General features: G+C 46.2%; 39 non-coding genes across 39 annotated transcripts; all 39 read right to left on the bottom strand.

Annotated features, from left to right (window-relative positions):
• Positions 1-356: 356 nt before the first annotated feature.
• On the bottom strand, positions 357-475 carry LOC123415342. The gene has a single exon (XR_006615063.1). It is a non-coding gene; the product is annotated as a 5S ribosomal RNA (ribosomal RNA).
• A 359-nt stretch (positions 476-834) lies between these two features.
• LOC123415303 lies at positions 835-953 on the bottom strand. Its single transcript, XR_006615021.1, has one exon. It is a non-coding gene; the product is annotated as a 5S ribosomal RNA (ribosomal RNA).
• A 368-nt stretch (positions 954-1,321) lies between these two features.
• On the bottom strand, positions 1,322-1,440 carry LOC123415340. The gene has a single exon (XR_006615061.1). It is a non-coding gene; the product is annotated as a 5S ribosomal RNA (ribosomal RNA).
• A 380-nt stretch (positions 1,441-1,820) lies between these two features.
• On the bottom strand, positions 1,821-1,939 carry LOC123415411. The gene has a single exon (XR_006615131.1). It is a non-coding gene; the product is annotated as a 5S ribosomal RNA (ribosomal RNA).
• A 353-nt stretch (positions 1,940-2,292) lies between these two features.
• On the bottom strand, positions 2,293-2,410 carry LOC123416676. The gene has a single exon (XR_006616283.1). It is a non-coding gene; the product is annotated as a 5S ribosomal RNA (ribosomal RNA).
• Positions 2,411-2,817: 407 nt separating this feature from the next.
• Positions 2,818-2,936, bottom strand: LOC123416024. The gene has a single exon (XR_006615709.1). It is a non-coding gene; the product is annotated as a 5S ribosomal RNA (ribosomal RNA).
• Positions 2,937-3,374: 438 nt separating this feature from the next.
• Positions 3,375-3,492, bottom strand: LOC123416677. Its single transcript, XR_006616284.1, has one exon. It is a non-coding gene; the product is annotated as a 5S ribosomal RNA (ribosomal RNA).
• Positions 3,493-3,902: 410 nt separating this feature from the next.
• Positions 3,903-4,021, bottom strand: LOC123415524. Its single transcript, XR_006615239.1, has one exon. It is a non-coding gene; the product is annotated as a 5S ribosomal RNA (ribosomal RNA).
• A 344-nt stretch (positions 4,022-4,365) lies between these two features.
• LOC123415301 lies at positions 4,366-4,484 on the bottom strand. Its single transcript, XR_006615019.1, has one exon. It is a non-coding gene; the product is annotated as a 5S ribosomal RNA (ribosomal RNA).
• Positions 4,485-4,828: 344 nt separating this feature from the next.
• Positions 4,829-4,947, bottom strand: LOC123416035. The gene has a single exon (XR_006615719.1). It is a non-coding gene; the product is annotated as a 5S ribosomal RNA (ribosomal RNA).
• A 401-nt stretch (positions 4,948-5,348) lies between these two features.
• LOC123416431 lies at positions 5,349-5,467 on the bottom strand. The gene has a single exon (XR_006616089.1). It is a non-coding gene; the product is annotated as a 5S ribosomal RNA (ribosomal RNA).
• Positions 5,468-5,829: 362 nt separating this feature from the next.
• On the bottom strand, positions 5,830-5,948 carry LOC123416763. Its single transcript, XR_006616365.1, has one exon. It is a non-coding gene; the product is annotated as a 5S ribosomal RNA (ribosomal RNA).
• A 359-nt stretch (positions 5,949-6,307) lies between these two features.
• Positions 6,308-6,426, bottom strand: LOC123416401. The gene has a single exon (XR_006616064.1). It is a non-coding gene; the product is annotated as a 5S ribosomal RNA (ribosomal RNA).
• A 344-nt stretch (positions 6,427-6,770) lies between these two features.
• On the bottom strand, positions 6,771-6,889 carry LOC123415222. The gene has a single exon (XR_006614943.1). It is a non-coding gene; the product is annotated as a 5S ribosomal RNA (ribosomal RNA).
• A 350-nt stretch (positions 6,890-7,239) lies between these two features.
• On the bottom strand, positions 7,240-7,358 carry LOC123415771. Its single transcript, XR_006615470.1, has one exon. It is a non-coding gene; the product is annotated as a 5S ribosomal RNA (ribosomal RNA).
• Positions 7,359-7,726: 368 nt separating this feature from the next.
• Positions 7,727-7,845, bottom strand: LOC123415292. Its single transcript, XR_006615010.1, has one exon. It is a non-coding gene; the product is annotated as a 5S ribosomal RNA (ribosomal RNA).
• Positions 7,846-8,204: 359 nt separating this feature from the next.
• Positions 8,205-8,323, bottom strand: LOC123416013. The gene has a single exon (XR_006615699.1). It is a non-coding gene; the product is annotated as a 5S ribosomal RNA (ribosomal RNA).
• A 398-nt stretch (positions 8,324-8,721) lies between these two features.
• Positions 8,722-8,840, bottom strand: LOC123416046. The gene has a single exon (XR_006615730.1). It is a non-coding gene; the product is annotated as a 5S ribosomal RNA (ribosomal RNA).
• Positions 8,841-9,202: 362 nt separating this feature from the next.
• LOC123415767 lies at positions 9,203-9,321 on the bottom strand. Its single transcript, XR_006615466.1, has one exon. It is a non-coding gene; the product is annotated as a 5S ribosomal RNA (ribosomal RNA).
• A 362-nt stretch (positions 9,322-9,683) lies between these two features.
• On the bottom strand, positions 9,684-9,802 carry LOC123415747. Its single transcript, XR_006615447.1, has one exon. It is a non-coding gene; the product is annotated as a 5S ribosomal RNA (ribosomal RNA).
• A 353-nt stretch (positions 9,803-10,155) lies between these two features.
• Positions 10,156-10,274, bottom strand: LOC123416058. Its single transcript, XR_006615741.1, has one exon. It is a non-coding gene; the product is annotated as a 5S ribosomal RNA (ribosomal RNA).
• Positions 10,275-10,672: 398 nt separating this feature from the next.
• On the bottom strand, positions 10,673-10,791 carry LOC123416010. Its single transcript, XR_006615696.1, has one exon. It is a non-coding gene; the product is annotated as a 5S ribosomal RNA (ribosomal RNA).
• A 371-nt stretch (positions 10,792-11,162) lies between these two features.
• On the bottom strand, positions 11,163-11,281 carry LOC123416288. Its single transcript, XR_006615958.1, has one exon. It is a non-coding gene; the product is annotated as a 5S ribosomal RNA (ribosomal RNA).
• Positions 11,282-11,613: 332 nt separating this feature from the next.
• On the bottom strand, positions 11,614-11,732 carry LOC123416816. Its single transcript, XR_006616416.1, has one exon. It is a non-coding gene; the product is annotated as a 5S ribosomal RNA (ribosomal RNA).
• Positions 11,733-12,100: 368 nt separating this feature from the next.
• On the bottom strand, positions 12,101-12,220 carry LOC123416510. The gene has a single exon (XR_006616152.1). It is a non-coding gene; the product is annotated as a 5S ribosomal RNA (ribosomal RNA).
• Positions 12,221-12,642: 422 nt separating this feature from the next.
• On the bottom strand, positions 12,643-12,761 carry LOC123416894. The gene has a single exon (XR_006616490.1). It is a non-coding gene; the product is annotated as a 5S ribosomal RNA (ribosomal RNA).
• Positions 12,762-13,135: 374 nt separating this feature from the next.
• Positions 13,136-13,254, bottom strand: LOC123415223. The gene has a single exon (XR_006614944.1). It is a non-coding gene; the product is annotated as a 5S ribosomal RNA (ribosomal RNA).
• A 332-nt stretch (positions 13,255-13,586) lies between these two features.
• LOC123416136 lies at positions 13,587-13,703 on the bottom strand. Its single transcript, XR_006615814.1, has one exon. It is a non-coding gene; the product is annotated as a 5S ribosomal RNA (ribosomal RNA).
• Positions 13,704-14,038: 335 nt separating this feature from the next.
• On the bottom strand, positions 14,039-14,157 carry LOC123416764. Its single transcript, XR_006616366.1, has one exon. It is a non-coding gene; the product is annotated as a 5S ribosomal RNA (ribosomal RNA).
• Positions 14,158-14,519: 362 nt separating this feature from the next.
• Positions 14,520-14,638, bottom strand: LOC123416070. The gene has a single exon (XR_006615752.1). It is a non-coding gene; the product is annotated as a 5S ribosomal RNA (ribosomal RNA).
• A 368-nt stretch (positions 14,639-15,006) lies between these two features.
• On the bottom strand, positions 15,007-15,125 carry LOC123416081. The gene has a single exon (XR_006615763.1). It is a non-coding gene; the product is annotated as a 5S ribosomal RNA (ribosomal RNA).
• Positions 15,126-15,496: 371 nt separating this feature from the next.
• Positions 15,497-15,615, bottom strand: LOC123415415. Its single transcript, XR_006615135.1, has one exon. It is a non-coding gene; the product is annotated as a 5S ribosomal RNA (ribosomal RNA).
• Positions 15,616-16,089: 474 nt separating this feature from the next.
• On the bottom strand, positions 16,090-16,208 carry LOC123415331. The gene has a single exon (XR_006615052.1). It is a non-coding gene; the product is annotated as a 5S ribosomal RNA (ribosomal RNA).
• A 353-nt stretch (positions 16,209-16,561) lies between these two features.
• On the bottom strand, positions 16,562-16,680 carry LOC123416868. The gene has a single exon (XR_006616465.1). It is a non-coding gene; the product is annotated as a 5S ribosomal RNA (ribosomal RNA).
• A 353-nt stretch (positions 16,681-17,033) lies between these two features.
• LOC123415587 lies at positions 17,034-17,152 on the bottom strand. The gene has a single exon (XR_006615297.1). It is a non-coding gene; the product is annotated as a 5S ribosomal RNA (ribosomal RNA).
• A 332-nt stretch (positions 17,153-17,484) lies between these two features.
• On the bottom strand, positions 17,485-17,603 carry LOC123416765. Its single transcript, XR_006616367.1, has one exon. It is a non-coding gene; the product is annotated as a 5S ribosomal RNA (ribosomal RNA).
• Positions 17,604-17,965: 362 nt separating this feature from the next.
• On the bottom strand, positions 17,966-18,084 carry LOC123416803. The gene has a single exon (XR_006616404.1). It is a non-coding gene; the product is annotated as a 5S ribosomal RNA (ribosomal RNA).
• Positions 18,085-18,641: 557 nt separating this feature from the next.
• Positions 18,642-18,760, bottom strand: LOC123416038. Its single transcript, XR_006615722.1, has one exon. It is a non-coding gene; the product is annotated as a 5S ribosomal RNA (ribosomal RNA).
• Positions 18,761-19,140: 380 nt separating this feature from the next.
• Positions 19,141-19,259, bottom strand: LOC123416093. The gene has a single exon (XR_006615774.1). It is a non-coding gene; the product is annotated as a 5S ribosomal RNA (ribosomal RNA).
• Positions 19,260-19,300: the final 41 nt, after the last annotated feature.

Below are 19,300 nucleotides of genomic sequence, written 5' to 3' on the forward strand. Positions count from 1 at the left end.
CTACTACTACTACTACTAGTACTACTACTACTACTAGTACTACTACTACTACTACTACTACTACTACTACTACTACTACTACTAGTCGTTGGGTGTCATGCGCGGTGGGAAAAGTCACAGAGGTCGTGGCGGTGCTCGTGTTGTCGGGGTAGAGAGGGAGCGGTGAAATTCTTATGTTAAACTCGTCTCCGTTCTCGAGGCAAATGTGGCAATGGACACGGGAGGGGCAAGCTAAAACATATCACAAACGTCAAAAATAAGAAAACTAGTAAACGTCAAAAATAAGAAAACGAGGTCATATAGATCACGGTCCCGTGTCATCCTTGTCATGTGGCGCAAAAATATATTTAAAAAGGGGAATGCAACACGAGGACTTCACAGGAGGTCACCCATCCTAGTACTACTCTCGCCCAAGCACGCTTAACTTCGGAGTTCCGATGGGATCCGGTGCTTTAGTGCTGGTATGATCGCATCCGACATGCAACTATCTATTTGTTCCTTAGGCTTGCCCCTAGTACTACTACTACTACTGCTACTACTACTACTACTACTACTACTACTAGTCGTTGGGTGTCATGCGCGGTGGGAAAAGTCACAGAGGTCGTGGCGGTGCTCGTGTTGTCGGGGTAGAGAGGGAGCGGTGAAATTATTATGTTAAACTCGTCTCCGTTCTCGAGGCAAATGTGGCAATGGACACGGGAGGGATAAGCTAAAACATATCACAAACGTCAAAAATAAGAAAACTAGTAAACGTCAAAAATAAGAAAACGAGGTCATATAGATCACGGTCCCGTGTCATCCTTGTCACGTGGCGCAAAAATATATTTAAAAAGGGGAATGCAACACGAGGACTTCCCAGGAGGTCACCCATCCTAGTACTACTCTCGCCCAAGCACGCTTAACTTCGGAGTTCTGATGGGGTCCGGTGCTTTAGTGCTGGTATGATCGCATCCGACATGCAACTATCTATTTGTTCCTTATGCTTTCCCGTGCTACTACTGCTACTACTGCTACTACTGCTACTACTACTACTACTACTACTACTACTAGTCGTTGGGTGTCATGCGCGGTGGGAAAAGTCAGAGAGGTCGTGGCGGTGCTCGTGTTGTCGGGGTAGAGAGGGAGCGGTGAAATTCTTGTGTTAAACTCGTCTCCGTTGTCGAGGCAAATGTGGCAATGGACACGGGAGGGGCAAGCTAAAACATATCACAAACGTCAAAAATAAGAAAACTAGTAAACGTCAAAAATAAGAAAACGAGGTCATATAGATCACGGTCCCGCGTCATCCTTGTTACGTGGCGCAAAAATATATTTAAAAAGGGGAATGCAACACGAGGACTTCACAGGAGGTCACCCATCCTAGTACTACTCTCGCCCAAGCACGCTTAACTTCGGAGTTCTGATGAGATCCGGTGCTTTAGTGCTGGTATGATCGCATCCGACATGCAACTATCTATTTGTTCCTTATGCTTGCCCCTACTACTACTACTACTAGTACTACTACTACTATTACTACTACTACTACTACTACTACTACTACTACTACTAGTCGTTGGGTGTCATGCGCGGTGGGAAAAGGCACAGAGGTCGTGGCGGTGCTCGTGTTGTCGGGGTAGAGAGGGAGCGGTGAAATTCTTGTGTTAAACTCGTCTCCGTTCTCGAGGCAAATGTGGCAATGGACACGGGAGGGGCAAGCTAAAACATATCATAAACGTCAAAAATAAGAAAACTAGTAAACGTCAAAAATAAGAAAACGAGGTCATATAGATCACGGTCCCGTGTCATCCTTGTCACGTGGCGCAAAAATATATTTAAAAAGGGGAATGCAACACGAGGACTTCCCATGAGGTCACCCATCCTAGTACTACTCTCGCCCAAGCACGCTTAACTTCGGAGTTCTGATGGGGTCCGGTGCTTTAGTGCTGGTATGATCGCATCCGACATGCAACTATCTATTTGTTCCTTATGCTTGCCCCTACTACTACTGCTACTACTGCTACTACTGCTACTACTGCTACTAGTCGTTGGGTGTCATGCGCGGTGGGAAAAGTCAGAGAGGTCGTGGCGGTGCTCGTGTTGTCGGGGTAGAGAGGGAGCGGTGAAATTCTTGTGTTAAACTCGTCTCCGTTGTCGAGACAAATGTGGCAATGGACACGGGAGGGGCAAGCTAAAACATATCACAAACGTCAAAAATAAGAAAACTAGTAAACGTCAAAAATAAGAAAACGAGGTCATATAGATCACGGTCCCGCGTCATCCTTGTCACGTGGCGCAAAAATATATTTAAAAAGGGGAATGCAACACGAGGATTCCCAGGAGGTCACCCATCCTAGTACTACTCTCGCCCAAGCACGCTTAACTTCGGAGTTCTGATGGGATCCGGTGCTTTAGTGCTGGTATGATCGCATCCGACATGCAACTATCTATTTGTTCCTTATGCTTGCCCCTAATACTACTACTACTAGTACTACTACTACTACTACTAGTACTACTACTACTACTACTAGTACTAATACTACTACTACTATTACTACTACTACTACTAGTCATTGGGTGTCATGCGCGGTGGGAAAAGTCACAGAGGTCGTGGCGGTGCTCGTGTTGTCGGGGTAGAGAGGGAGCGGTGTAATTCTTGTGTTAAACTCGTCTCCGTTCTCGAGGCAAATGTGGCAATGGACACGGGAGGGGCAAGCTAAAACATATCACAAACGTCAAAAATAAGAAAACTAGTAAACGTCAAAAATAAGAAAACGAGGTCATATAGATCACGGTCCCGTGTCATCCTTGTCATGTGGCGCAAAAATATATTTAAAAAGGGGAATGCAACACGAGGACTTCCCAGGAGGTCACCCATCCTAGTACTACTCTCGCCCAAGCACGCTTAACTTCGGAGTTCTGATGGGATCCGGTGCTTTAGTGCTGGTATGATCGCATCCGACATGCAACTATCTATTTGTTCCTTATGCTTGCCCCTACTACTACTGCTACTACTACTACTACTACTACTAGTCGTTGGGTGTCATGCGCGGTGGGAAAAGTCAAAGAGGTCGTGGCGGTGCTCGTGTTGTCGGGGTAGAGAGGGAGCGGTGAAATTCTTGTGTTAAACTCGTCTCCGTTGTCGAGGCAAATGTGGCAATGGACACGGGAGGGGCAAGCTAAAACATATCACAAACGTCAAAAAAAAGAAAACTAGTAAACGTCAAAAATAAGAAAACGAGGTCATATAGATCACAGTTGTCGAGACAAATGTGGCAATGGACACGGGAGGGGCAAGCTAAAACATATCACAAACGTCAAAAATAAGAAAACGAGGTCATATAGATCACGGTCCCGCGTCATCCTTGTCACGTGGCGCAAAAATATATTTAAAAAGGGGAATGCAACACGAGGATTCCCAGGAGGTCACCCATCCTAGTACTACTCTCGCCCAAGCACGCTTAACTTCGGAGTTCTGATGGGATCCGGTGCTTTAGTGCTGGTATGATCGCATCCGACATGCAACTATCTATTTGTTCCTTATGCTTGCCCCTAATACTACTACTACTAGTACTACTACTACTACTACTAGTACTACTACTACTACTACTAGTACTAATACTACTACTACTATTACTACTACTACTACTACTAGTCGTTGGGTGTCATGCGCGGTGGGAAAAGTCACAGAGGTCGTGGCGGTGCTCGTGTTGTCGGGGTAGAGAGGGAGCGGTGTAATTCTTGTGTTAAACTCGTCTCCGTTCTCGAGGCAAATGTGGCAATGGACACGGGAGGGGCAAGCTAAAACATATCACAAACGTCAAAAATAAGAAAACTAGTAAACGTCAAAAATAAGAAAACGAGGTCATATAGATCACGGTCCCGTGTCATCCTTGTCATGTGGCGCAAAAATATATTTAAAAAGGGGAATGCAACACAAGGACTTCCCAGGAGGTCACCCATCCTAGTACTACTCTCGCCCAAGCATGCTTAACTTCGGAGTTCTGATGGGATCCGGTGCTTTAGTGCTGGTATGATCGCATCCGACATGCAACTATCTATTTGTTCCTTATGCTTGCCCCTACTACTACTGCTACTACTACTACTACTACTACTAGTCGTTGGGTGTCATGCGCGGTGGGAAAAGTCAAAGAGGTCGTGGCGGTGCTCGTGTTGTCGGGGTAGAGAGGGAGCGGTGAAATTCTTGTGTTAAACTCGTCTCCGTTGTCGAGGCAAATGTGGCAATGGACACGGGAGGGGCAAGCTAAAACATATCACAAACGTCAAAAATAAGAAAACTAGTAAACGTCAAAAATAAGAAAACGAGGTCATATAGATCACGGTCCCGTGTCATCCTTGTCATGTGGCGCAAAAATATATTTAAAAAGGGGAATGCAACACGAGGACTTCCCAGGAGGTCACCCATCCTAGTACTACTCACGCCCAAGCACGCTTAACTTCGGAGTTCTGATGGGATCCGGTGCTTTAGTGCTGGTATGATAGCATCCGACATGCAACTATCTATTTGTTCCTTATGCTTGCCCCTACTACTACTGCTACTACTACTACTACTACTACTAGTCGTTGGGTGTCATGCGCGGTGGGAAAAGTCAAAGAGGTCGTGGCGGTGCTCGTGTTGTCGGGGTAGAGAGGGAGCGGTGAAATTCTTGTGTTAAACTCGTCTCCGTTGTCGAGGCAAATGTGGCAATGGACACGGGAGGGGCAAGCTAAAACATATCACAAACGTCAAAAATAAGAAAACTAGTAAACGTCAAAAATAAGAAAACGAGGTCATATAGATCACGGTCCCGCGTCATCCTTGTTACGTGGCGCAAAAATATATTTAAAAAGGGGAATGCAACACGAGGACTTCCCAGGAGGTCACCCATCCTAGTACTACTCTCGCCCAAGCACGCTTAACTTCGGAGTTCTGATGGGATCCGGTGCTTTAGTGCTGGTATGATCGCATCCGACATGCAACTATCTATTTGTTCCTTATGCTTGCCCCTACTACTACTACTACTAGTACTACTACTACTACTACTATTACTACTACTACTACTACTACTACTACTACTACTACTACTACTACTACTACTAGTCGTTGGGTGTCATGCGCGGTGGGAAAAGTCACAGAGGTCGTGGCGGTGCTCTTGTTGTCGGGGTAGAGAGGGAGCGGTGAAATTCTTGTGTTAAACTCGTCTCCGTTCTCGAGGCAAATGTGGCAATGGACACGGGAGGGGCAAGCTAAAACATATCACAAACGTCAAAAATAAGAAAACTAGTAAACGTCAAAAATAAGAAAACGAGGTCATATAGATCACGGTCCCGCGTCATCCTTGTCACGTGGCGCAAAAATATATTTAAAAAGGGGAATGTAACACGAGGACTTCCCAAGAGGTCACCTATCCTAGTACTACTCTCACCCAAGCACGCTTAACTTCAGAGTTCTGATGGGATCCGGCGCTTTAGTGCTGGTATGATCGCATCCGACATGCAACTATCTATTTGTTCCTTATGCTTGCCCCTGCTACTACTACTACTACTACTACTAGTACTACTACTACTACTACTACTAGTAGTCGTTGGGTGTCATGCGCGGTGGGAAAAGTCACACAGGTCGTGGCGGTGCTCGTGTTGTCGGGGTAGAGAGGGAGCGGTGAAATTCTTGTGTTAAACTCGTCTCCGTTGTCGAGGCAAATGTGGCAATGGACACGGGAGGGGCAAGCTAAAACATATCACAAACGTCAAAAATAAGAAAACTAGTAAACGTCAAAAATAAGAAAACGAGGTCATATAGATCACGGTCCCGCGTCATCCTTGTCACGTGGCGCAAAAATATATTTAAAAAGGGAAATGCAACACGAGGACTTCCCAGGAGGTCACCCATCCTAGTACTACTCTCGCCCAAGCACGCTTAACTTCGGAGTTCTGATGGGATCCGGTGCTTTAGTGCTGGTATGATCGCATCCGACATGCAACTATCTATTTGTTCCTTATGCTTGCCCCTACTACTACTGCTACTACTGCTACTACTTCTACTACTACTACTACTACTAGTCGTTGGGTGTCATGCGCGGTGGGAAAAGTCAGAGAGGTCGTGGCGGTGCTCGTGTTGTCGGGGTAGAGAGGGAGCGGTGAAATTCTTGTGTTAAACTCGTCTCCGTTGTCGAGGCAAATGTGGCAATGGACACGGGAGGGGCAAGCTAAAACATATCACAAACGTCAAAAATAAGAAAACTAGTAAACGTCAAAAATAAGAAAACGAGGTCATATAGATCACGGTCCCGCGTCATCCTTGTCACGTGGCGCAAAAATATATTTAAAAAGGGGAATGCAACACGAGGACTTCCCAGGAGGTCACCCATCCTAGAACTACTGTCGCCCAAGCACGCTTAACTTCGGAGTTCTGATGGGATCCGCTGCTTTAGTGCTGGTATGATCGCATCCGACATGCAACTATCTATTTGTTCCTTATGCTTGCCCCTACTACTACTACTACTACTGCTACTACTGCTACTAGTCGTTGGGTGTCATGCGCGGTGGGAAAAGTCAAAGAGGTCGTGGCGGTGCTCGTGTTGTCGGGGTAGAGAGGGAGCGGTGAAATTCTTGTGTTAAACTCGTCTCCGTTGTCGAGGCAAATGTGGCAATGGACACGGGAGGGGCAAGCTAAAACATATCACAAACGTCAAAAATAAGAAAACTAGTAAACGTCAAAAATAAGAAAACGAGGTCATATAGATCACGGTCCCGTGTCATCCTTGTCACGTGGCGCAAAAATATATTTAAAAAGGGGAATGCAACACGAGGACTTCCCAGGAGGTCACCCATCCTAGTACTACTCTCGCCCAAGCACGCTTAACTTCGAAGTTCTGATGGGATCCGGTGCTTTAGTGCTGGTATGATCGCATCCGACATGCAACTATCTATTTGTTCCTTATGCTTGCCCCTACTACTACTGCTACTACTGCTACTACTACTACTACTACTAGTCGTTGGGTGTCATGCGCGGTGGGAAAAGTCAGAGAGGTCGTGGCGGTGCTCGTGTTGTCGGGGTAGAGAGGGAGCGGTGAAATTCTTGTGTTAAACTCGTCTCCGTTGTCGAGGCAAATGTGGCAATGGACACGGGAGGGGCAAGCTAAAACATATCACAAACGTCAAAAATAAGAAAACTAGTAAACGTCAAAAATAAGAAAACGAGGTCATATAGATCACGGTCCCGCGTCATCCTTGTCACGTGGCGCAAAAATATATTTAAAAAGGGGAATGCAACACGAGGACTTCCCAGGAGGTCACCCATCCTAGTACTACTCTCGCCCAAGCACGCTTAACTTTGGAGTTCTGATGGGATCCGGTGCTTTAGTGCTGGTATGATCGCATCGGACATGCAACTATCTATTTGTTCCTTATGCTTGCCCCTACTACTACTACTACTAGTACTACAACTACTACTACTATTACTACTACTACTACTACTAGTCGTTGGGTGTCATGCGCGGTGGGAAAAGTCACAGAGGTCGTGGCGGTGCTCGTGTTGTCGGGGTAGAGAGGGAGCGGTGAAATTCTTGTGTTAAACTCGTCTCCGTTCTCGAGGCAAATGTGGCAATGGACACGGGAGGGGCAAGCTAAAACATATCACAAACGTCAAAAATAAGAAAACTAGTAAACGTCAAAAATAAGAAAACGAGGTCATATAGATCACGGTCCCGCGTCATCCTGGTCACGTGGCGCAAAAATATATTTAAAAAGGGGAATGCAACACGAGGACTTCCCAGGAGGTCACCCATCCTAGTACTACTCTCGCCCAAGCACGCTTAACTTCGGAGTTCTGATGCGATCCGGTGCTTTAGTGCTGGTATGATCGCATCCGACATGCAACTATCTATTTGTTCCTTATGCTTGCCCCTACTACTACTGCTACTACTGCTACTACTACTACTACTACTACTACTACTAGTCGTTGGGTGTCATGCGCGGTGGGAAAAGTCAGAGAGGTCGTGGCGGTGCTCGTGTTGTCGGGGTAGAGAGGGAGCGGCGAAATTCTTGTGTTAAACTCGTCTCCGTTGTCGAGGCAAATGTGGCAATGGACACGGGAGGGGCAAGCTAAAACATATCACAAACGTCAAAAATAAGAAAACTAGTAAACGTCAAAAATAAGAAAACGAGGTCATATAGATCACGGTCCCGCGTCATCCTTGTCACGTGGCGCGAAAATATATTTAAAAAGGGGAATGCAACACGAGGACTTCCTAGGAGGTCACCCATCCTAGTACTACTCTCACCCAAGCACGCTTAACTTCGGAGTTCTGATGGGATCCGATGCTTTAGTGCTGGTATGATCGCATCCGACATGCAACTATCTATTTGTTCCTTATGCTTGCCCCTACTACTACTACTACTAGTACTACTACTACTACTACTAGTACTACTACTACTACTACTAGTACTACTACTACTACTACTACTACTACTAGTCGTTGGGTGTCATGCGCGGTGGGAAAAGTCACAGAGGTCGTGGCGGTGCTCGTGTTGTCGGGGTAGAGAGGGAGCGGTGTAATTCTTGTGTTAAACTCGTCTCCGTTCTCGAGGCAAATGTGGCAATGGACACGGGAGGGGCAAGCTAAAACATATCACAAACGTCAAAAATAAGAAAACTAGTAAACGCCAAAAATAAGAAAACGAGGTCATATAGATCACGGTCCCGTGTCATCCTTGTCATGTGGCGCAAAAATATATTTAAAAAGGGGAATGCAACACGAGGACTTCCCAGGAGGTCACCCATCCTAGTACTACTCTCGCCCAAGCACGCTTAACTTCGGAGTTCTGATGGGATCCGGTGCTTTAGTGCTGGTATGATCGCATCCGACATGCAACTATCTATTTGTTCCTTATGCTTGCCCCTACTACTACTGCTACTACTGCTACTACTGCTACTACTACTACTACTACTACTAGTCGTTGGGTGTCATGCGCGGTGGGAAAAGTCAAAGAGGTCGTGGCGGTGCTCGTGTTGTCAGGGTAGAGAGGGAGCGGTGAAATTCTTGTGTTAAACTCGTCTCCGTTGTCGAGGCAAATGTGGCAATGGACACGGGAGGGGCAAGCTAAAACATATCACAAACGTCAAAAATAAGAAAACTAGTAAACGTCAAAAATAAGAAAACGAGGTCATATAGATCACGGTCCCGCGTCATCCTTGTCACGTGGCGCAAAAATATATTTAAAAAGGGGAATGCAACACGAGGACTTCCCAAGAGGTCACCTATCCTAGTACTACTCTCGCCCAAGCACGCTTAACTTCGGAGTTCTGATGGGATCCGGTACTTTAGTGCTGGTATGATCGCATCCGACATGCAACTATCTATTTGTTCCTTATGCTTGCCCCTACTACTACTGCTACTACTGCTACTACTACTACTACTACTACTACTACTACTAGTCGTTGGGTGTCATGCGCGGTGGGAAAAGTCAAAGAGGTCATGACGGTGCTCGTGTTGTCGGGGTAGAGAGGGAGCGGTGAAATTCTTGTGTTAAACTCGTCTCCGTTCTCGAGGCAAATGTGGCAATGGACACGGGAGGGGCAAGCTAAAACATATCACAAACGTCAAAAATAAGAAAACTAGTAAACGTCAAAAATAAGAAAACGAGGTCATATAGATCACGGTCCCGTGTCATCCTTGTCACGTGGCGCAAAAATATATTTAAAAAGGGAAATGCAACACGAGGACTTCCCAGGAGGTCACCCATCCTAGTACTACTCTCGCCCAAGCACGCTTAACTTTGGAGTTCTGATGGGATCCGGTGCTTTAGTGCTGGTATGATCGCATCGGACATGCAACTATCTATTTGTTCCTTATGCTTGCCCCTACTACTAGTGCTACTACTGCTACTACTGCTACTACTACTACTAGTCGTTGGGTGTCATGCGCGGTGGGAAAAGTCAGAGAGGTCGTGGCGGTGCTCGTGTTGTCGGGGTAGAGAGGGAGCGGTGAAATTCTTGTGTTAAACTCGTCTCCGTTGTCGAGGCAAATGTGGCAATGGACACGGGAGGGGCAAGCTAAAACATATCACCAACGTCAAAAATAAGAAAACTAGTAAACGTCAAAAATAAGAAAACGAGGTCATATAGATCACGGTCCCGCGTCATCCTTGTCACGTGGCGCAAAAATATATTTAAAAAGGGGAATGCAACACGAGGACTTCCCAGGAGGTCACCCATCCTAGTACTACTCTCGCCCAAGCACGCTTAACTTCGGAGTTCTGATGGGATCCGGTGCTTTAGTGCTGGTATGATCGCATCCGACATGCTACTATCTATTTGTTCCTTATGCTTGCCCCTACTACTACTACTAGTACTACTAGTACTACTACTACTACTACTACTACTACTACTACTACTACTACTACTACTACTACTACTACTACTAGTCGTTGGGTGTCATGCGTGGTGGGAAAAGTCACAGAGGTCGTGGCGGTGCTCGTGTTGTCGGGGTAGAGAGGGAGCGGTGTAATTCTTGTGTTAAACTCGTCTCCGTTCTCGAGGCAAATGTGGCAATGTACACGGGAGGGGCAAGCTAAAACATATCAGAAACGTCAAAAATAAGAAAACTAGTAAACGTCAAAAATAAGAAAACGAGGTCATATAGATCACGGTCCCGTGTCATCCTTGTCATGTGGCGCAAAAATATATTTAAAAAGGGGAATGCAACACGAGGACTTCCCAGGAGGTCACGCATCCTAGTACTACTCTCGCCCAAGCACGCTTAACTTCGGAGTTCTGATGGGATCCGGTGCTTTAGTGCTGGTATGATCGCATCAGACATGTAACTATCTATTTGTTCCTTATGCTTGCCCCTACTACTACTGCTACTACTCCTGCTACTACTGCTACTACTTCTACTACTACTACTACTACTAGTCGTTGGGTGTCATGCGCGGTGGGAAAAGTCAAAGAGGTCGTGGCGGTGCTCGTGTTGTCGGGGTAGAGAGGGAGCGGTGAAATTCTTGTGTTAAACTCGTCTCCGTTGTCGAGGCAAATGTGGCAATGGACACGGGAGGGGCAAGCTAAAGCATATCACAAACGTCAAAAATAAGAAAACTAGTAAACGTCAAAAATAAGAAAACGAGGTCATATAGATCACGGTCCCGCGTCATCCTTGTCACGTGGCGCAAAAATATATTTAAAAAGGGGAATGCAACAAGAGGACTTCCTAGGAGGTCACCCATCCTAGTACTACTCTCGCCCAAGCACGCTTAACTTCGGATTTCTGATGGGATCCGGTGCTTTAGTGCTGGTATGATCGCATCCGACATGCAACTATCTATTTGTTCCTTATGCTTGCCCCTACTACTACTAGTTCTACTACTAGTCGTTGGGTGTCATGCGCGGTGGGAAAAGTCACAGAGGTCCTGGCGGTGCTCGTGTTGTCGGGGTAGAGAGGGAGCGGTGAAATTCTTGTGTTAAACTCGTCTCCGTTCTCGAGGCAAATGTGGCAATGGACACGGGAGGGGAAAGCTAAAACATATCACAAACGTCAAAAATAAGAAAACTAGTAAACGTCAAAAATAAGAAAACGAGGTCATATAGATCACGGTCCCGTGTCATCCTTGTCACGTGGCGCAAAAATATATTTAAAAAGCAAAATGCAACACGAGGACTTCCCAGGAGGTCACCCATCCTAGTACTACTCTCGCCCAAGCACGCTTAACTTCGGAGTTCTGATGGGATCCGGTGCTTTAGTGCTGGTATGATCGCATCCAACATGCAACTATCTATTTGTTCCTTATGCTTGCCCCTACTACTACTGCTACTACTGCTACTACTGCTACTACTACTACTACTACTACTACTACTAGTCGTTGGGTGTCATGCGCGGTGGGAAAAGTCAGAGAGGTCGTGGCGGTGCTCGTGTTGTCGGGGTAGAGAGGGAGCGGTGAAATTCTTGTGTTAAACTCGTCTCCGTTGTCGAGGCAAATGTGGCAATGGACACGGGAGGGGCAAGCTAAAACATATCACCAACGTCAAAAATAAGAAAACTAGTAAACGTCAAAAATAAGAAAACGAGGTCATATAGATCACGGTCCCGCGTCATCCTTGTCACGTGGCGCAAAAATATATTTAAAAAGGGGAATGGAACACGATGACTTCCCAAAGAGGTCAACCATCCTAGTACTACTCTCGCCCAAGCACGCTTAACTTCGGAGTTCTGATGGGATCCGGTGCTTTAGTGCTGGTATGATCGCATCCGACATGCAACTATCTATTTGTTCCTTATGCTTGCCCCTACTACTACTACTACTAGTACTACTACTACTAGTACTACTACTACTAGTACTACTACTACTACTAGTACTACTACTACTATTACTACTACTACTACTACTACTACTACTACTAGTCGTTGGGGGTCATGCGCGGTGGGAAAAGTCACAGAGGTCGTGGCGGTGCTCGTGTTGTCGGGGTAGAGAGGGAGCGGTGTAATTCTTGTGTTAAACTCGTCTCTGTTCTCGAGGCAAATGTGGCAATGGACACGGGAGGGGCAAGCTAAAACATATCACAAACGTCAAAAATAAGAAAACTAGTAAACGTCAAAAATAAGAAAACGAGGTCATATAGATCACGGTCCCGTGTCATCCTTGTCATGTGGCGCAAAAATATATTTAAAAAGGGGAATGCAACACGAGGACTTCCCAGGAGGTCACCCATCCTAGTACTACTCTCGCCCAAGCACGCTTAACTTTGGAGTTCTGATGGGATCCGGTGCTTTAGTGCTGGTATGATCGCATCCGACATGCTACTATCTATTTGTTCCTTATGCTTGCCCCTACTACTACTGCTACTACTGCTACTACTGCTACTACTGCTACTACTACTACTACTACTAGTACTAGTCGTTGGGTGTCATGCGCGGTGGGAAAAGTCAAAGAGGTCGTGGCGGTGCTCGTGTTGTCGGGGTAGAGAGGGAGCGGTGAAATTCTTGTGTTAAACTCGTCTCCGTTGTCGAGGCAAATGTGGCAATGGACACGGGAGGGGCAAGCTAAAACATATCACAAACGTCAAAAATAAGAAAATTAGTAAACGTCAAAAATAAGAAAACGAGGTCATATAGATCACGGTCCCGCGTCATCCTTGTCACGTGGCGCAAAAATATATTTAAAAAGGGGAATGCAACACGAGGACTTCCCAGGAGGTCACCCATCCTAGTACTACTCTCGCCCAAGCACGCTTAACTTCGAAGTTCTGATGGGATCCGGTGCTTTAGTGCTGGTATGATCGCATCCGACATGCAACTATCTATTTGTTCCTTATGCTTGCCCCTACTACTAGTACTACTACTACTAGTCGTTGGGTGTCATGCGCGGTGGGAAAAGTCACAGAGGTCGTGGCGGTGCTCGTGTTGTCGGGGTAGAGAGGGAGCGGTGAAATTCTTGTGTTAAACTCGTCTCCGTTCTCGAGGCAAATGTGGCAATGGACACGGGAGGGGCAAGCTAAAACATATCACAAACGTCAAAAATAAGAAAACTAGTAAACGTCAAAAATAAGAAAACGAGGTCATATAGATCACGGTCCCGCGTCATCCTTGTCACGTGGCGCAAAAATATATTTAAAAAGGGGAATGCAACACTAGGACTTCCCAGGAGGTCACCCATCCTAGTACTACTCGCCCAAGCACGCTTAACTTCGGAGTTCTGATGGGATCCGGTGCTTTAGTGCTGGTATGATCGCATCCGACATGCAACTATCTATTTGTTCCTTATGCTTGCCCCTACTACAAGTACTACTACTACTACTAGTCGTTGGGTGTCATGCGCGGAGGGAAAAGTCACAGAGGTCGTGGCGGTGCTCGTGTTGTCGGGGTAGAGAGGGAGCGGTGAAATTCTTGTGTTAAACTCGTGTCCGTTCTCGAGGCAAATGTGGCAATGGACACGGGAGGGGCAAGCTAAAACATATCACAAACGTCAAAAATAAGAAAACTAGTAAACGTCAAAAATAAGAAAACGAGGTCATATAGATCACGGTCCCGTGTCATCCTTGTCATGTGGCGCAAAAATATATTTAAAAAGGGAAATGCAACACGAGGACTTCCCAGGAGGTCACCCATCCTAGTACTACTCTCGCCCAAGCACGCTTAACTTCGGAGTTCTGATGGGATCCGGTGCTTTAGTGCTGGTATGATCGCATCCGACATGCAACTATCTATTTGTTCCTTATGCTTGCCCCTACTACTACTGCTACTACTGCTACTACTACTACTACTACTACTACTACTACTAGTCGTTGGGTGTCATGCGCGGTGGGAAAAGTCAGAGAGGTCATGGCGGTGCTCGTGTTGTCGGGGTAGAGAGGGAGCGGTGAAATTCTTGTGTTAAACTCGTCTCCGTTGTCGAGGCAAATGTGGCAATGGACACGGGAGGGGCAAGCTAAAACATATCACAAACGTCAAAAATAAGAAGACTAGTAAACGTCAAAAATAAGAAAACGAGGTCATATAGATCACGGTCCCGTGTCATCCTTGTCACGTGGCGCAAAAATTTATTTAAAAAGGGGAATGCAACACGAGGACTTCCCAGGAGGTCACCCATCCTAGTACTACTCTCGCCCAAGCACGCTTAACTTCGGAGTTCTGATGGGATCCGGTGCTTTAGTGCTGGTATGATCGCATCCGACATGCAACTATCTATTTGTTCCTTATGCTTGCCCCTACTACTACTGCTACTACTGCTACTACTACTACTACTACTACTACTACTACTACTACTAGTCGTTGGGTGTCATGCGCGGTGGGAAAAGTCAGAGAGGTCATGGCGGTGCTCGTGTTGTCGGGGTAGAGAGGGAGCGGTGAAATTCTTGTGTTAAACTCGTCTCCGTTGTCGAGGCAAATGTGGCAATGGACACGGGAGGGGCAAGCTAAAACATATCACAAACGTCAAAAATAAGAAGACTAGTAAACGTCAAAAATAAGAAAACGAGGTCATATAGATCACGGTCCCGTGTCATCCTTGTCACGTGGCGCAAAAATATATTTAAAAAGGGGAATGCAACACGAGGACTTCCCAGGAGGTCACCCATCCTAGTACTACTCTCGCCCAAGCACGCTTAACTTCGGAGTTCTGATGGGATCCGGTGCTTTAGTGCTGGTATGATCGCATCCGACATGCAACTATCTATTTGTTCCTTATGCTTGCCCCTACTACTACTGCTACTACTGCTACTACTACTACTACTACTACTACTACTACTACTACTACTAGTCGTTGGGTGTCATGCGCGGTGGGAAAAGTCAGAGAGGTCATGGCGGTGCTCGTGTTGTCGGGGTAGAGAGGGAGCGGTGAAATTCTTGTGTTAAACTCGTCTCCGTTGTCGAGGCAAATGTGGCAATGGACACGGGAGGGGCAAGCTAAAACATATCACAAACGTCAAAAATAAGAAAACTAGTAAACGTCAAAAATAAGAAAACGAGGTCATATAGATCACGGTCCCGCGTCATCCTTATCACGTGGCGCAAAAATATATTTAAAAAGGGGAATGCAACACGAGGACTTCCCAGGAGGTCACCCATCCTAGTACTACTCTCGCCCAAGCACGCTTAACTTCGGAGTTCTGATGAGATCCGGTGCTTTAGTGCTGGTATGATCGCAACCGACATGCAACTATCTATTTGTTCCTTATGCTTGCCCTACTACTACTACTAGTACTACTACTACTACTACTAGTACTACTACTACTACTACTAGTACTACTACTACTACTACTAGTACTACTACTACTACTACTAGTACTACTACTACTACTACTACTAGTACTACTACTACTACTACTATTACTACTACTACTACTACTACTAGTCGTTGGGTGTCATGCGCGGTGGGAAAAGTCACAGAGGTCGTGGCGGTGCTCGTGTTGTCGGGGTAGAGAGGGAGCGGTGTAATTCTTGTGTTAAACTCGTCTCCGTTCTCGAGGCAAATGTGGCATTGGACACGGGAGGGGCAAGCTAAAACATATCACAAACGTCAAAAATAAGAAAACTAGTAAACGTCAAAAATAAAAAACGAGGTCATATAGATCACGGTCCCGAGTCATCCTTGTCATGTGGCGCAAAAATATATTTAAAAAGGGGAATGCAACACGAGGACTTCCCAGGAGGTCACCCATCCTAGTACTACTCTCGCCCAAGCCCGCTTAACTTCGGAGTTCTGATGGGATCCGGTGCTTTAGTGCTGGTATGATCGCATCCGACATGCAACTATCTATTTGTTCCTTATGCTTGCCCCTACTACTACTGCTACTACTGCTACTAGTACTAGTACTACTACTAGTCGTTGGGTGTCATGCGCGGTGGGAAAAGTCAAAGAGGTCGTGGCGGTGCTCGTGTTGTCGGGGTAGAGAGGGAGCGGTGAAATTCTTGTGTTAAACTCGTCTCCGTTGTCGAGGCAAATGTGGCAATGGACACGGGAGGGGCAAGCTAAAACATACCACAAACGTCAAAAATAAGAAAACTAGTAAACGTCAAAAATAAGAAAACGAGGTCATATAGATCACGGTCCCGCGTCATCCTTGTCACGTGGCGCAAAAATATATTTAAAAAGGGGAATGCAACACGAGGACTTCCCAGGAGGTCACCCATCCTAGTACCACTCTCGCCCAAGCACGCTTAACTTCGGAGTTCTGATGGGATCCGGTGCTTTAGTGCTGGTATGATCGCATCCGACATGCAACTATCTATTTGTTCCTTATGCTTGCCCCTACTACTACTGCTACTACTGCTACTACTACTACTACTACTACTAGTCGTTGGGTGTCATGCGCGGTGGGAAAAGTCAAAGAGGTCGTGGCGGTGCTCGTGTTGTCGGGGTAGAGAGGGAGCGGTGAAATTCTTGTGTTAAACTCGTCTCCGTTGTCGAGGCAAATGTGGCAATGGACACGGGAGGGGCAAGCTAAAACATATCACAAACGTCAAAAATAAGAAAACTAGTAAACGTCAAAAATAAGAAAACGAGGTCATATAGATCACGGTCCCGCGTCATCCTTGTCACGTGGCGCAAAAATATATTTAAAAAGGGGAATGCAACAAGAGGACTTCCCAGGAGGTCACCCATCCTAGTACTACTCTCGCCCAAGCACGCTTAACTTCGGAGTTCTGATGGGATCCGGTGCTTTAGTGCTGGTATGATCGCATCCGACATGCAACTATCTATTTGTTCCTTATGCTTGCCCCTACTACTACTAGTACTACTACTAGTCGTTGGGTGTCATGCGCGGTGGGAAAAGTCACAGAGGTCCTGGCGGTGCTCGTGTTGTCGGGGTAGAGAGGGAGCGGTGTAATTCTTGTGTTAAACTCGTCTCCGTTCTCGAGGCAAATGTGGCAATGGACACGGGAGGGGCAAGCTAAAACATATCACAAACGTCAAAAATAAGAAAACTAGTAAACGTCAAAAATAAGAAAACGAGGTCATATAGATCACGGTCCCGTGTCATCCTTGTCACGTGGCGCAAAAATATATTTAAAAAGCGAAATGCAACACGAGGACTTCCCAGGAGGTCACCCATCCTAGTACTACTCTCGCCCAAGCACGCTTAACTTCGGAGTTCTGATGGGATCCGGTGCTTTAGTGCTGGTATGATCGCATCCAACAATCAACTATCTATTTGTTCCTTATGCTTGCCCCTACTACTACTGCTACTACTGCTACTACTGCTACTGCTACTACTACTACTACTAGTCGTTGGGTGTCATGCGCGGTGGGAAAAGTCAGAGAGGTCATGGCGGTACTCGTGTTGTCGGGGTAGAGAGGGAGCGGTGAAATTCTTGTGTTAAACTCGTCTCCGTTGTCGAGGCAAATGTGGCAATGGACACGGGAGGGGCAAGCTAAAACATATCACCAACGTCAAAAATAAGAAAACTAGTAAACGTCAAAAATAAGAAAACGAGGTCATATAGATCACGGTCCCGCGTCATCCTTGTCACGTGGCGCAAAAATATATTTAAAAAGGGGAATGCAACACGAGGACTTCCCAAGAGGTCACCCATCCTAGTACTACTCTCGCCCAAGCACGCTTAACTTCGGAGTTCTGATGGGATCCGGTGCTTTAGTGCTGGTATGACCGCATCCGACATGCAACTATCTATTTGTTCCTTATGCTTGCCCCTACTACTACTACTACTAGTACTACTACTACTAGTACTACTACTACTACTAGTACTACTACTACTACTACTAGTACTACTACTACTAGTACTACTACTACTACTAGTACTACTACTACTACTACTAGTACTACTACTACTAGTACTACTACTACTACTAGTACTACTACTACTAGTACTACTACTACTACTAGTACTACTACTACTACTACTACTACTACTACTACTACTACTACTACTACTACTACTAGTCGTTGGGTGTCATGCGCGGTGGGAAAAGTCACAGAGGTCGTGGCGGTGCTCGTGTTGTCGGGGTAGAGAGGGAGCGGTGTAATTCTTGTGTTAAACTCGTCTCCGTTCTCGAGGCAAATGTGACAATGGACACGGGAGGGGCAAGCTAAAACATATCACAAACGTCAAAAATAAGAAAACTAGTAAACGTCAAAAATAAGAAAACGAGGTCATATAGATCACGGTCCCGTGTCATCCTTGTCATGTGGCGCAAAAATATATTTAAAAAGGGGAATGCAACACGAGGACTTCCCAGGAGGTCACCCATCCTAGTACTACTCTCGCCAAAGCACGCTTAACTTCGGAGTTCTAATGGGATCCGGTGCTTTAGTGCTGGTATGATCGCAACCGACATGCAACTATCTATTTGTTCCTTATGCTTGCCCCTACTACTACTGCTACTACTGCTACTACTGCTACTACTACTACTACTGCTACTACTACTACTACTACTACTAGTCGTTGGGTGTCATGCGCGGTGGGAAAAGTCAAAGAGGTCGTGGCGGTGCTCGTGTTGTCGGGGTAGAGAGGGAGCGGTGAAATTCTTGTGTTAAACTCGTCTCCGTTGTCGAGGCAAATGTGGCAATGGACACGGGAGGAGCAAGCGAAAACATATCACAAACGTCAAAAATAAGAAAACTAGTAAACGTCAAAAATAAGAAAACGAGGTCATATAGATCACGGTCCCGCGTCATCCTTGTCACGTGGCGCAAAAATATATTTAAAAAGGGGAATGCAACACGAGGACTTCCCAGGAGGTCACCCATCCTAGTACTACTCTCGCCCAAGCACGCTTAACTTCGGAGTTCTGATGGGATCCGGTGCTTTAGTGCTGGTATGATCGCATCCGACATGCAACTATCTATTTGTTCCTTATGCTTGCCCCTACT

The sequence above is a fragment of the Hordeum vulgare genome, unplaced genomic scaffold (assembly GCF_904849725.1).
Source record: "Hordeum vulgare subsp. vulgare unplaced genomic scaffold, MorexV3_pseudomolecules_assembly, whole genome shotgun sequence".
Taxonomy (NCBI): Eukaryota; Viridiplantae; Streptophyta; class Magnoliopsida; order Poales; family Poaceae; genus Hordeum; species Hordeum vulgare.